This window comes from Anomaloglossus baeobatrachus, chromosome 3 (assembly GCF_048569485.1).
Source record: "Anomaloglossus baeobatrachus isolate aAnoBae1 chromosome 3, aAnoBae1.hap1, whole genome shotgun sequence".
NCBI lineage: Eukaryota > Metazoa > Chordata > Amphibia > Anura > Aromobatidae > Anomaloglossus > Anomaloglossus baeobatrachus.
Window position 1 is genome coordinate 487,904,293 of NC_134355.1, and position 14,656 is coordinate 487,918,948.

A 14,656-nucleotide genomic window follows, 5' to 3' on the forward strand; every position below is an offset into this window, starting at 1 on the left:
CTTGGGTTAGCTCTGGGTTTGGGAGTCGCTGCTCATTTTGCCCCTACTAATTCTCCCTTACCTTTATTGTATATTTGGTAGGTTTTACTCTGCCCTTATCTCTATTGGTACTGGTGAGTTTGACCCATCTGTGGCCAATGTGCCCAGCCACCTCCCTTTTGGCACCTGGGAAAGGCTCTGCAAAAGTCCACCACTTTTTAGAGAGAGCAGCTGAAGAGTATTCCTGGCCATAAAGGTGTACTGCTTTGGGACGGCTTGCACCAAGTGTGTCTGGCATACTGCTGGCTCACAGTCCAGTCATCCGATCTCTACTTGAGTGCTGCCTAATAATCAGCCCAGATTAAAATAGATCTGGGCTAAACAGTTGGCTGAGTAGATGCAGAACCTTTTCAGTATGTTTCAAGATTTAGCTACTACAGTTCCATCGCTCTCCATATCATGTTCTGTGGGCAAGGTATCCTTTGAGCCTAAGGTTCTCCTACCAGAATATTTTTGGGGAATTGGCAGGCAGTTTAACTTTTGTGAAAGGTGCAAAATACATTTTCAGCTTTGACCCATTTCATCAGGGGATTAGAGGACCAGGGTTGGCCTAGTCATTTTGTAGTCTGATTGGGATGAATTTGTTTTTATCCTCTGAATATGACCCTCAGTCTAGTGGTCTCTCTCAGAGGACTAACCAGTCATTGGAGGCTTTTGTTCTAACTCGAACGGGGGGCTTATTAACTTTTGTCAGAGTTCGCTTTTAATAATTGACGTCATGAGTCGTTAGGAGAGTCACTGTTTTTCTGCAACTTTTGGGTTTTGTCATAGGTTTTTAGCTTTCCTTAAGTGTGGAGAAGAGTTTCCAGGGATTTCCGAGACCACCAATTGATTGAACAGGTTGTGGGAGTGGATTTGCCAGCAGCTTCAGAAAGGGACTTTCTTTTAGAAGGTTGTAGCCAGTAAACATTGTCAAGGGCAGGCTGGAACAAGGGGCAGTGGGCAAATGCCTCCTGGGCAGGTGACTCAGCAGCTGTTTAACGCTGCCTCCTATTTCAGCAGCTGCCGGGCGGCACTGTATTTTTAAATCTTCCTGCATGTGTCTGGCCGCATCAGACATGCCTACGTTGCACACTGTGCATGGTTATGTCCTGGCATGCAAAGCATCTGCTTGAAGGGGATGCCCAGCATCTTCTCCATTATCCAGGATCTACAGAGCTCAGTGCCAGCTCCGCTTTCCTCCTCCTGTGCTGAGCTTCATGGATTCTCTCCTGCTACACATGGAGCTCCTTGCCAGTGAGAGGGTGATAAGATGGATGTGTGATGACTGCTGGTGACAGGGGTCAGGGTGTGCTGTACTGTGGTGGGCTGGATGGAGAGCCAATATCAGGGTCTGCAGCAATGTATATTATAAGTGGTGGGGGGTCTGCAGTAATGTATATTATAAGGGGCTGGGGTGGTCTGCAGTAATGTATATTGTTAGATTCTGGGGGTCTGCAGCTATGCATATTATATGGGATTGGGTGGTTGGAGTAATGTACTGTATATTATAAGGGGCTGGGGTGGTCTGCAGTAATGTATGTTATAAAGAGCTGGGAGTGGTCTGCAGTAACGTATATTATAAGGAGCTGGGGTATACTGCAGCCATGTATATTATGTGGGGCTTAGGGTTTGCTGCTATGTATACTATGAGTTGCTAGGGTCTGCTACACTTTATAACCTGACCTGTGGTGAGGGGTGTTGCACTGTCTATTGTTAACTGCTGGGGACAGATTACCCTGTGTACTGTGTGTTGAATTCTTTCCTTTGGGGTGATGGTGGGTGTTCGGCACCCTTCACACATCCTTATAAAAACATGTACTTGTGGTGCACTCAATTTTGACTGTTTATTTTAATCATCCATTCGTGTGTACGTTATTAAAAACGAGTGTCATCCACTTGTTATCTGTGTTGTTTGGTATGGATATAAAAAATGAATTTACAAAGCTTCTCCTATACTGTCAATGTTAAACACGGACAGCAAATGTACTGTACACTGACGCCATCCGTGAGCTGTACGTGTTTTTCATGGACCCATAGACTTGCATGGGCCCTTTTTACTTGTGCTGCGGGAAAAAACAATCACTTGTGAGAAGCCCCATAGGTTATAATGGATACGTGTATCATCTGTCTATAAAATGGACCCATTATTTTCTATTCTGTTATTCATATAGCTGTATTTTTTCACAGACCGTGGGTCCATACAAAATTCCCAGAGACGTGTCCTTTTTTTTTCCCCAGTTATCAGAGGCCAATACAAGTCTATGGGTCAAAAAAAACCCACGTACATCGCATGGATGGTGTCAGAGTATAATCAGTGTACTGTATGTGATGAACATTGCCATGGATAAGAGAAGCTTTGTCATTTATTCACACAGACCGTACACTGATGCAAAGCACTGATGACACCGGTGACATTTTTCACATGTTAACACACGAATGTGTGAATGAGGCCTTATGGAACTCCCATTTGTTTTTGTTTTTTTTCCTGTTTAATGAACATACAAGTGAAATTAATGCACAAGACCGTAATGACTGATACAGATAGAAGCTGTGAGGTTCTCCATTTTGCACATCAATTCCCCTTGTCTGTTCCTAAAATAAAAAACATCATGATTTTGCTTTGGCCGAACATGTACATTTGAACAAAATACAAATGAGGTATTCAGAGGCAGCGTTGAGCCATTGATTCTGATGATCAGACATAGTACACACATGTTTAACCCTCTTTACGCTAGGTATACGTTTAGTTTTAAAAGTATAGTAAGAACCGTATGTAGTAAACTACAAAAAAACAAACCCAAATACCTGGTGTGAAGACAGCTGGATGTAAGCATTATTGGTGTGATTAAATCAGTCCGTAGAACATTACCCGTGAATACGTTTTTTGTGCACTTTTCCAAATATATTTACTTGTTTGATGTTGCCATTGTAAGGTAGAAAACCCATGGTTCTTACAGACAAGAATATGCACTGTATGTAAACTATAGGCTTTTTCAGATCTTTCTTTTGATTGTACAATGTTGTCAATGAAACTGGTTATCTGAGACGTTTGTTGGATTTCCCACTGACTTCAACCCCTTCATACCCCATGATATACTTATACGTCATGAGTGAGGTTGTTCCCGACCAATGACGTATAGGTACATCGTGGCAAGCGCGTGGGAACAGGGGCTATGCCTGCCCTGATCACCACCGGGGACTCGACTTACTTGACTTACTCGACAGCCAAGCCCCGGCCATTTCAGCCAGGGACATTGCCTGCACCATCACTGGCTGTTTAACCCCTTAAATGCCGCAATTGGTATCAATTGCGGCATTTATGGGATTGGGAGACGGATTGTGCACACTCTCCCTTCCGATTGGTGCCCCCACAATGTAATCGAATCGCCATACAGATTAATGGACCCCAAATAGTTATCCATACAGAATAATGGGCCCCACATAGTCCTCCATACAGAATAATGGGCCCCACATAGTCCTCCATACGGAATAATGGGCCCCACATAGTCATCCATACGGAATAATGGGCCCCACATAGTCCTCCATACGGAATAATGGGCCCCACATAGTCCTCCATACGGAATAATGGGCCCCACATAGACTTTCATACAGAATAATGGGGCCCACATAGCTCTCCATACAGAATAATGGGCCCCATGTACAGTGCTGGCCAAAAGTATTGGCACCCCTGCAATTCTGTCAGATAATACTCAGTTTCTTCTTGAAAATGATTGCAATCACAAATTCTTTGGTATTATTATCTTCATTTATTTTGCTTGCAATGAAAAAACACAAAAGAGAATGAAACAAAAATCAAATCATTGATCATTTCACACACAACTCGAAAAATGGGCCAGACAAAAGTATTGGCACCCTTAGCCTAATACTTGGTTGCACAACCTTTAGCCAAAATAACTGCGAACAACTGCTTGCGGTAACCATCAATGAGTTTCTTACAATGCTCTCCTGGAATTTTAGACCATTCTTCTTTGGCAAACTGCTCCAGGTCCCTGAGATTTGAAGGTGCCTTCTCCAAACTGCCATTTTGAGATCTCTCCACAGGTGTTCTATGGGATTCAGGTTTGGACTCATTGCTGGCCACTTTAGTAGTCTCCAGTGCTTTCTATCAAACCATTTTCTAGTGCTTTTTGAAGTGTGTTTTGGGTCATTGTCTTGCTGGAAGACCCATGACCTCTGAGGAAGACTCAGCTTTCTCACACTGGGGCCTACATTATGCTGCAAAATTTGTTGGTAGCCTTCAGACTTCATAATGCCATGAATAAATAAGGAATAACGTTTGGAACACCATTCTAAGTCTAAACTGGGTGCAAAAACCTAAAAAAACATCACTATGGGGAGATAAGGTATGCACACCAGTGACTATGTAAGGGGAATACATGAAATAGCAGAAACTGTTGTGTGAATACTGACTTGAAAAATCCAATAGACCAACAAATAACGTAAAAATCCAAGAATATCCAACAAATAACGTTATTCCTTATTTGTTAGTAGTTTTTCGTTTGTGAACCCTCCCCAACCACACCTATTGCCAATCCATATAATACGCATAAATAGCCTGGGTCTCAGCTTCCCATACACGGTAAGTTTTTTAACTGCATGAGAGGACACACACAAGCTAGGGACCCCAACGTAGACAAATACTTTGGCGTAGTGTTGGGGCTCTATTGCATTGATCAATTCAGTAGCTAAATTTCTCTTGATTCATATGTTCATGGCAGTAATGCAGATTCCATTTTTCACATTTTCACTCTTACATATAGCTATTGGATTTTTCAAGTCAGTATTCACACAGCAGTTTCTGCTATTTCATGTATTCCCCTTACATAGTCACTGGTGTGCATACTTCATAATGCCATGCACACGGTCAAGCAGTCCAGTGCCAGAGGCAGCAAAGCAACCCCAAAACATCAGGGAACCTCCGCCATTTTTGACTGTAGGGACCGTGTTCTTTTCTTTGAATGCCTCTTTTTTTTTTTTCCCCTGTAAACTCTATGTTGATTTTCTCAGGTAAGTTTTGGCAAACTCCAGCCTGGCTTTTTTATGTCTCGGGGTAAGAAGTGGGGTCTTCCTGGGTATCCTACCATGCAGTCCCTTTTCATTCAGACGCCGACGGATAGTACGGGTTGACACTGTTGTACCCTCAGACTGCAGGGCAGCTTGAACTTGTTTGGATGTTAGTCGAGGTTCTTTATCCACCATCCGCACAATCTTGCGTTGAAATCTCTCGTCAATTTTTCTTTTCCTCCACATCTAGGGAGGTTAGCCACAGTGCCATGGGCTTTAAACTTCTTGATGACACTGCGCACCGTAGACACAGGAACTTTCAGGTCTTTGGAGATGGACTTGTAGCCTTGAGATTGCTCATGCTTCCTCACAATTTGGATTCTCAAGTCCTCAGACAGTTTTTTGGTCTTCTTTCTTTTCTCCATGCTCAATGTGGTACACACAAGGACACAGGACAGAGGTTGAGTCAACTTTAATCCATGTCAACTGGCTGCAAGTGTGATTTAGTTATTGCCAACACCTGTTAGGTGCCACAGGTAAGTTACAGGTGCTGTTAGGCTATGTGCGCACTTTGCTTTTTACCTGCTTTTTTGCTGCTTTTTCAACTGCAAATGCCAAAATGGATGTGTTCTGCTTTTCAAGCATAGTTTGGGCAGAAATTTGGGCAAAAACTCTGCTTTTTAAAGAAGCAACATGTCAATTGTTTTTGCCATTTGCGTTTTGAACTGCAAAGCAGAGTTTTTGCCCAAATTTGTGCCACAAAAAGGCAGCATTTTGAACAGCAAAGTGCGCACAAGAAACCCAAATTCCCATAGACTATGCTTGAAAAGCAGAACATATCCATTTTGGCATTAAAACGCTGCAGTTGAAAAAGCCGCAAAAAAGCAGGTAAAAAGCAAAGTGCGCACATAGCCTTGATTACATAAATTAGAAAAGCATCACATGATTTTTCAAACAGTGGCAATACTTTTGTCCACCCCCTTTTTTTGTTTGGTGTGGAATTATATGCAATTTGGCTTTATAATAATTTTTTTTTTTTTCATTGAAGACAAATTAAATGAAGATAATAATACCAAAGAATTTGTGATTGCAATCATTTTCAAGAAGAAACTGAGTATTATCTGACAGAATTGCAGTGGTGCCAATACTTTTGGCCAGCACTGTAGCTCTCCATACAGAATGTGCCCCACATAGGCCTCCATATAGAGTAATGGGCCCCATAGTCCCTTATATATAATGGTCCCCACATAGTCCTCCATACAGAATAATGGGCTCAACATAGTTTGCCATACAGATTAATAATAATAATTTTATTCATTTATATTGTGCTATTAATTCCACAGCACTTTACATATATTGGCAACACTGTCCCCATTGGGGCTCACAATCTATAGTCCCTTAATGTATGTCTTTGGAGTGTGGGAGGAAACCGGAGGAAACCCACACAAACAAGGGGAGAACATACAGTTCTGCAGTGTTTCCTTGGTGGGATTTGAACCCAGGACCCTAGCGCTGCAAGGCTGCAGTGCTAACCACTGAGCCACCGTGCCGCCCATAATAATGAACCCAAATAGTCCTCTATACAGAATAATGGGCCACACATGGTCCTCCATACAGAATAATGGGCCACACATGGTCCGCCATACAGAATAATGGGCCACACATGGTCCTCCATACAGAATAATGGGCCACACATTGTCCTCCATACAGAATAATGGGCCCCACATAGCTCAACATACAGAATAATGTGCCCCGCATAGGTCTCCATATAGAATAATGGGCCCCATAGTCCCTTATATATAATGGGCCTCACATACACTGTGTGCAGAATTATTAGGCAAATGAGTATTTTGATCACATGATAATTTTTATACATGTTGTCCTACTCTAAAGGTGGTGTCACACATAGCGACGCAGCAGCGATCACGACCAGCAATCTGACCTTATCAGGATCGCTGCTGCGTCGTTACATGGTCGCTGGCGAGCTGTCAAAGAGGCAGATCTCACCAGTGACCAGCCCCCAGCCAGCAGCGACGCGTGGAAGTATAACTAATGTAAATATCGGGTAACCAAGGAAAGCACTTCTCTTGGTTACCCGATATTTACCTTAGTTACTAGCGTCCACCGCTCTCACAATGCCAGTGCCGGCTCCCTGTTCCCTGCATTCCTAGCCAGAGTACACATAGGGTTAATTACCCGATGTGTACTCCAGCTAAGTATATAGGGAGCAGGGAGCCGGCACTGGCAGCGTGAGAGCGGCGGACGCTAGTAACTAAGGTAAATATCAGGTAACCAAGGAAAGGGCTTCTTGGTTACCCGATGTTTACCGTGGTTACAGCTTACCGCAGGCTGCCAGACGCCGGCTCCCTGCTTGCTTCAGTTCGTCGCTCTCTCGCTGTCACACACAGCGATGTGTGCTTCACAGCGGGTGAGCAACGTCCAAAAAATGAAGCAGGACATTCAGCAACGACCGGCGACCTCACAGCAGGGGCCAGGTCGTTGCTGGATGTCACACACAGTGACAGTGACGGGACGTCGCTGCTACGCCAAAGAAAATGGTGACTTAGCAGCGACATTGTTGTCGTCGTCGCTATGTGTGACACCACCTTAGGCTGTATAGGCTTGAAAGCCAACTACCAATTAAGTAAATCAGGTGGTATGCATCTCTGTAATGAGGAGGTGTGGTGTAATGACATCAACACCCTATAACCCTATATAAGGTGTGCTTAATTATTAGGCAACTTCCTTTCCTTTGGCAAAATGGTTCAGAAGAGAGACTTAACGGGCTCTGAAAAGTCCAAAATTGTGAGATGTCTTGCAGAGGGATGCAGCAGTCTTGAAATTGCCAAACGTTTGAAGCGTGATCACCGAACAATCAAGTGTTTCATGGCAAATAGCCAACAGGGTCGTACAAAGTGTGTTGGGCAAAAAAGGCGCAAAATAACTGCCCATGAATTGAGGAAAATCAAGCGTGAAGCTGCCAAGATGCTATTTGCCACCAGTTTGACCATATTTCAGAGCTGCAACGTTACTGGAGTATCAAAAAGCACAAGGTATGCCATACTCGGGGACATGGCCAAGGTAAGGAAGGCTAAAAAACGACCTCCTTTGAACAAGAAACATAAAGATAAAACGTCAAGAGTGGGCCAAGAAATATCTTAAGACTAATTTTTCAAAGGTTTTATGGACTAATGAAAAGAGAGTGACTCTTGATGGGCCAGAGGCTGGATCAGTAAAGGGCAGAGAGCTCCACTCCGACTCAGACGCCAGCAATGTGGAGATGGGGTACTGGTATGGGCTGGTATCATCAAAGATAAACTTGTGGGACCTTTTCGAGTTGAGGATGGAGTGAAGCTCATGTAGCGCCCTGGAAAACCAGGTAGTTGTACATGTAAGCCCCCGCATAACACCTATCCCACGAAGGGTTAAATCAGCCGACCTGAAACCCTAGTCACCCCCCTCAGGGAAGGACGGACACACCAGTGGGCGGGACGAGGCAGTTGAGACACGCCCAGCTAGGGGTCTGGAGAGCCCGGGCTGGGAAAAAGAGTCAGATTAGAGCAGATAAATTTGGTAGGCGAGTGGAGTGGAGGTGCTAGCTGACAGGTACCAGGGTCGGAGCCCTGACACCTTGGCTAGGTGGCAGACGGTAGCCAGAGTCAGCAAGAGATGGGAAGACGGCTGCCGGAGATCCGAGGTGGACTGGGACAGGGTTGGAGCCCGCCGGTACCGACACCGGAGAACCGACCCAGAAACCGTGTGCACAGAGGGGGTACTTGGACCCTGAAGCACTGACGGCCTAGCTAATTAACCAATTGAGGGCAGGATTGTAGGTCCTGTCCCAACCTAAGTCCCAAAAAGTAGACATCCACCCACAGAGAGGGATAGGGCCACCGCCAGGGCCCGTAGATCCCAAGGGTGAGCGTCAGATGGGCACGGCTCCCAACCAAAGGACCGGTAGCGGACTCCCGTTTTCAAACCAGGAAGTCCTACCTACAAAACACTGAGTGCAGTGGAGAGAGACTTTGACTACCAGCTCGGGTGTGGGATCAGATACACCCGTCTGCGGCAGCCGGCCACCATCACCTTGGATTACCACAAGACTTGTGTGCTTTATTTGACCGTGAGTAACATCCCCGGCCTGGCCGGGTGTGCCGGCCCCTGCACTCACCATCCTCAACACAGAGGCACTGGGCCCCGGGACATCCATCCCTGCCCACGGAGGGGTTAACATCCAGCTGCCAGCTCAACGTCTCCGGGAGCCCCGCAATAGCAGCGGTGGTGCTACATCTCACCACACACCGTGGGTGGCGTCACAGACATCTTACAACCAATCCCGTATAAATACGTCCCCTTTTCATTCGGAGTGTCCGCGCGACCCCCGGGTCCAGAGAACCCCTCGAGCCATACCGTAGATCCGGATCCGAGTAGCACCGGCTGCTGGCACGCGGGCGGCACACTCAACTCCCAGACCTACTGCTAGTTTCTGGAAGACAACTTCTTCAAGCAGTGGTACAGGAAGAAGTCAGTATCGTTCAAGAAAAATATGATTTTCATGCAGGACAATGCTCCATCACATGCATCCAACTACTCCACAGCATAGCTGGCCAGTAAAGGTCTAAAAGTTGAAAAAAGAATGACATGGCCCCCTTGTTCACCTGATCTGAACCCCATAGAGAACCTGTGGGCCCTCATAAAATGTAAGATCTACAGGTAGGGAAAACAGTACACCTCGCAGAACAGTGTCTGGGAGCTGTGGTGGCTGCTGCATGCAATGTTGATATAAACAGATCAAGCAACTGACAGAATCTATGGATGGTAGGTTATTGGTCACTAATTTTTTGGGGTTTTCTTTTTGCATGTCAGAAATGTTTATTTCTAAATTTTGTGCAGTTATATTGGTTTACCTGGTGAAAATAAACAAGTGAGATGGGAATATATTTGTTTTTTATTAAGTTGCCTAATAATTCTGCACAGTAATAGTCACCTGCACAAACAGATATCCTCCTAAGATAGCCAAATCTAAAAAAAAAACACTCCAACTTCCAAAAATATTAAGCTTTGATATTTATGAGTCTTTTGGGTTGATTGAGAACATAGTTGTTGATCAATAATAAAAAAAAATCCTCTAAAATACAACTTGCCTAATAATTCTGCACACAGTGTAGTTTGCCATACAGAGTGGGGCACTTGTAGTCTTCTAAACAGAATAATGTTCCCTACATAGTCCTCCAAACAGAATAATGGGCCCCATAGTCCTCCAAACAGAATAATGGGCCCCACATAGTCCTCCAAACAGAATAATGGGCCCCATAGTACTCCATACAGAATAATGGGCTCAACATAGTCCTCCATACAGAATAATGGGCTTCACATAGCCCTCCAAAAGAGAAAATAATGTGCCCCACATAGTCCTTTAAACAAAATAATGTTCCTCACATAGTCCTACAAACCAAATAATGTGCCTCAAATAGTGTTCCATACAGAATAATGGGCCCCACATAGTCCTCCAAACAAAATAATTTGGCCCATGGGCCAAAGTTTGACATAGTGTCATAGATCATTTGACAGTGGGGGTAGAGAGTAGAGTTGAGCGCGGTTCGTGGTTCGTGGTTCTCCAGTTCGCGGCTCGAGTGATTTTTGGGCTGTTCGAGATCGAACTAGAACTCGAGCTTTTTGCTAAAAGCTCGATAGTTCTAGATACGTTCGAGAACGGTTCTAGCAGCAAAAAGCAGGGCTTTTTACAGCTACAGTGAGCAGGAGCCATCGCTGGCAGCCTGCCACAAGCTGGTAACCAAGATAAACATCGGGTATCCAAGCAAAGCGCTTTGGTTAGTAACCCGATGTTTATCTTAGTTACGTGCAGGAAGCCCACACTTTCCCGCTCAGCTCGCTCCACCCCCTCCTGCCCGCGGCATGTACACATACATACACATACACAAACACACACACACACACATCCACCCCCCCCCCCCCGCCCGCCCGCCCGCCCGCCCGCCCGCTCGCTCGCTCGCTCGCTCGCTCGGCTTACCTGCGGTGATGAAGTCCCGCCATCCCGACCTCAGCGCTGTCACTGTCCTCCATGGCCGCCGCTTGTCACATCACCTCTCGCTTCCGACCCGAGACTGACACTGGCGGTGACGTCACGGACCTCTCGCGATACTTGATGTGAAGGCGCCGGTCATTGACCTCAGTGACAGGGGCTGTCGGCAGTGCTGGAGATCAGCGCAGGTAATGTACCTCACTGACAGCAGCACTTGTCATGCCCTGCAGTGACCTGGGCTGACCCATTGATGTTAGCTCAGGTCACTGCACTGCTCTCCCAGCCAATGGGGAACATCCTGCTCTTCATTGACTGGGACAGTGTGGATCGTCATGGCAACCCCTTGGATTACACCACACCTGGATTTGTTTTTCAATCTAATAAATTGGTTAAAGAGGGAATGTTTTGGGGAGTGTTTTTTCAAATAAAAATGTGTTTGTCGTGTATTTTTTTTTATTACTGACTGGGTTGGTGATGTCGGGTATCTGATAGACGCCTGACCTCACCAACCCCAGGGCTTGATGCCAGGTGACATTACACATCTGGTATTAACCCCAAATATTACCCCGTTTGCCACCGCACCAGGGCGCGGGATGAGCTGGGGCGAAGCACCAGGATTGGCGCATCTAATGGATGCGCCACTTCTGGGGCGGCTGCGGCCTGCTATTTTTAGGCTGGGGAGATTCCAATAACCATGGACCTCCCTAGTCTGAGAATATCAGGCCCCAGCTGTCTGCTTTACCTTGGCTGGTGATCCAATTTTGGGGGACCCCTACGTGGTTTTTTTTTTTAATTATTTATTTAATTTAAAATAACAGCGTGGGGTGCCCTCAGTTTTGGATTACCAGCCAAGGTGAGGTTGCCAGCTGTGGTCTGCAGGCTGCAGCCGTCTGCTTTACCCTAGCTGGCTACAAAACTAGGGGGAACCCTATGTCATTTTTTTTTCATTTTTTTGGCTAAATACAAAGCTAAGCACCCCTTAGTGCCACATGAAAGGTACCAAAGGGTGTTCCACTTTTTCTCCATTTTTTTCTCCACTTTCTCTCCACTTTTTCTCCACTTTTTCTCCATTTTTTTCTCCACTTATTCTCCACTTTTTCTCCTCTTATTCTCCACTTTTTCTCCACTTTTTCTCCACTTTTTCTCCTCTTATTCTCCACTTTTTCTCCACTTTTTCTCCACTTTTTCTCCATTTTTTTCTCCACTTTCTCCACTTTTTCTCCACTTTTTCTCCACGTTTTCTCCACGTTTTCTCCACTTTTTTCTCCACTTTTTCTCCTCTTATGCTCCACTTTTTCTCCACTTTTTCTCCACTTTTTCTCCTCTTAATCTCCACTTTTTCTCCACTTTTTCTCCATTTTTTCTCCACTTTTACTCCACTTTTTCTCCACTTTTTTCTCCACTTTTTCTCCACTTTTTCTCCTCTTATGCTCCACTTTTTCTCCACTTTTTCTCCACTTTTTCTCCACGTTTTCTCCACTTTTTTCTCCACTTTTTCTCCTCTTATGCTCCACTTTTTCTCCACTTTTTCTCCACTTTTTCTCCTCTTAATCTCCACTTTTTCTCCACTTTTTCTCCACTTTTTCTCCACTTTTTCTCCACTTTTTTCTCCACTTTTTCTCCACTTTTTCTCCTCTTATGCTCCACTTTTTCTCCACTTTTTCTCCACTTTTTCTCCACTTTTTCTCCTCTTATGCTCCACTTTTTCTCCACTTTTTCTCCACTTTTTCTCCTCTTATGCTCCACTTTTTCTCCACTTTTTCTCCACTTTTTTCTCCACTTTTTCTCCTCTTATGCTCCACTTTTTCTCCACTTTTTCTCCACTTTTTCTCCTCTTATGCTCCACTTTTTCTCCACTTTTTCTCCACTTTTTCTCCATTTTTTTCTCCACTTATTCTCCACTTTTTCTCCTCTTATTCTCCACTTTTTCTCCACTTTTTCTCCACTTTTTCTCCTCTTATTCTCCACTTTTTCTCCACTTTTTCTCCACTTTATCTCCATTTTTTTCTCCACTTTCTCCACTTTTTCTCCACTTTTTTCTCCACTTTTTCTCCTCTTATGCTCCACTTTTTCTCCTCTTAATCTCCACTTTTTCTCCACTTTTTCTCCACTTTTTCTCCACTTTTTTCTCCACTTTTTCTCCTCTTATGCTCCACTTTTTCTCCACTTTTTCTCCACTTTTTCTCCACTTTTTCTCCTCTTAATCTCCACTTTTTCTCCTCTTATGCTCCACTTTTTCTCCACTTTTTCTCCACTTTTTCTCCTCTTATGCTCCACTTTTTCTCCACTTTTTCTCCTCTTAATCTCCACTTTTTCTCCTCTTATGCTCCACTTTTTCTCCACTTTTTCTCCACTTTTTCTCCTCTTATGCTCCACTTTTTCTCCACTTTTTCTCCACTTTTTCTCCTCTTATGCTCCACTTTTTCTCCACTTTTTCTCCACTTTTTTCTCCACTTTTTCTCCTCTTATGCTCCACTTTTTCTCCACTTTTTCTCCACTTATGCTCCACTTTTTCTCCACTTTTTCTCCACTTTTTTCTCCACTTTTTCTCCTCTTAATCTCCACTTTTTCTCCACTTTTTCTCCACTTTTTCTCCACTTTTTCTCCACTTTTTCTCCACTTTTTTCTCCACTTTTTCTCCACTTTTTCTCCTCTTAATCTCCACTTTTTCTCCACTTTTTCTCCACTTTTTCTCCACTTTTTCTCCACTTTTTCTCCACTTTTTTCTCCACTTTTTCTCCTCTTATGCTCCACTTTTTCTCCACTTTTTCTCCACTTTTTCTCCTCTTATGCTCCACTTTTTCTCCACTTTTTCTCCACTTATGCTCCACTTTTTCTCCACTTTTTCTCCACTTTTTTCTCCACTTTTTCTCCTCTTAATCTCCACTTTTTCTCCACTTTTTCTCCACTTTTTCTCCACTTTTTCTCCACTTTTTCTCCACTTTTTTCTCCACTTTTTCTCCACTTTTTCTCCTCTTATGTTCCACTTATTCTCCACTTTTTCTCTACTTTTTCTATGGTCGGTCTACCCATTAGCTCTGCCATGCATAGTGTAGCTCTACACCTACTGCACATGTTACTTTATGATTGACATCTCTTTCGTACCAGAGCTGTCTAAGTCTACTCTGACCCCATATTTGTCATTACTATATTGTCCTTGTACTGTATTATGACATTTGTATCATGTGTTTCATTTCTTGCTGTGTTGCAATTTTTTTGCTGCATCCCAATTGTACCTCTACATTGTTCGAGTTTATGTTATTGTTCTCTCACTCTTATGTGATACTGATTATTGTCATTTTTCATGATTACATGCAGATAAGTCCAATCTGACGAAGGCTCAGGCCGAAACGTCATTTGTAACTTGTTTTGGACAAAAACATATATGCTTATGAAAAAAAAATTTTCTTAATACGGACCAATAAAGAGTGATTTTGCATTACTATCCGTTGTGACTTACTGACTTAGTCTGGGAGATATAGAGTGCCGAGGTTACTCACTAATTTTATCTATTATTACCTCTGAGCACCTATATACCAGTGAGCAGAGCTTCCTCTACAGTAGTTC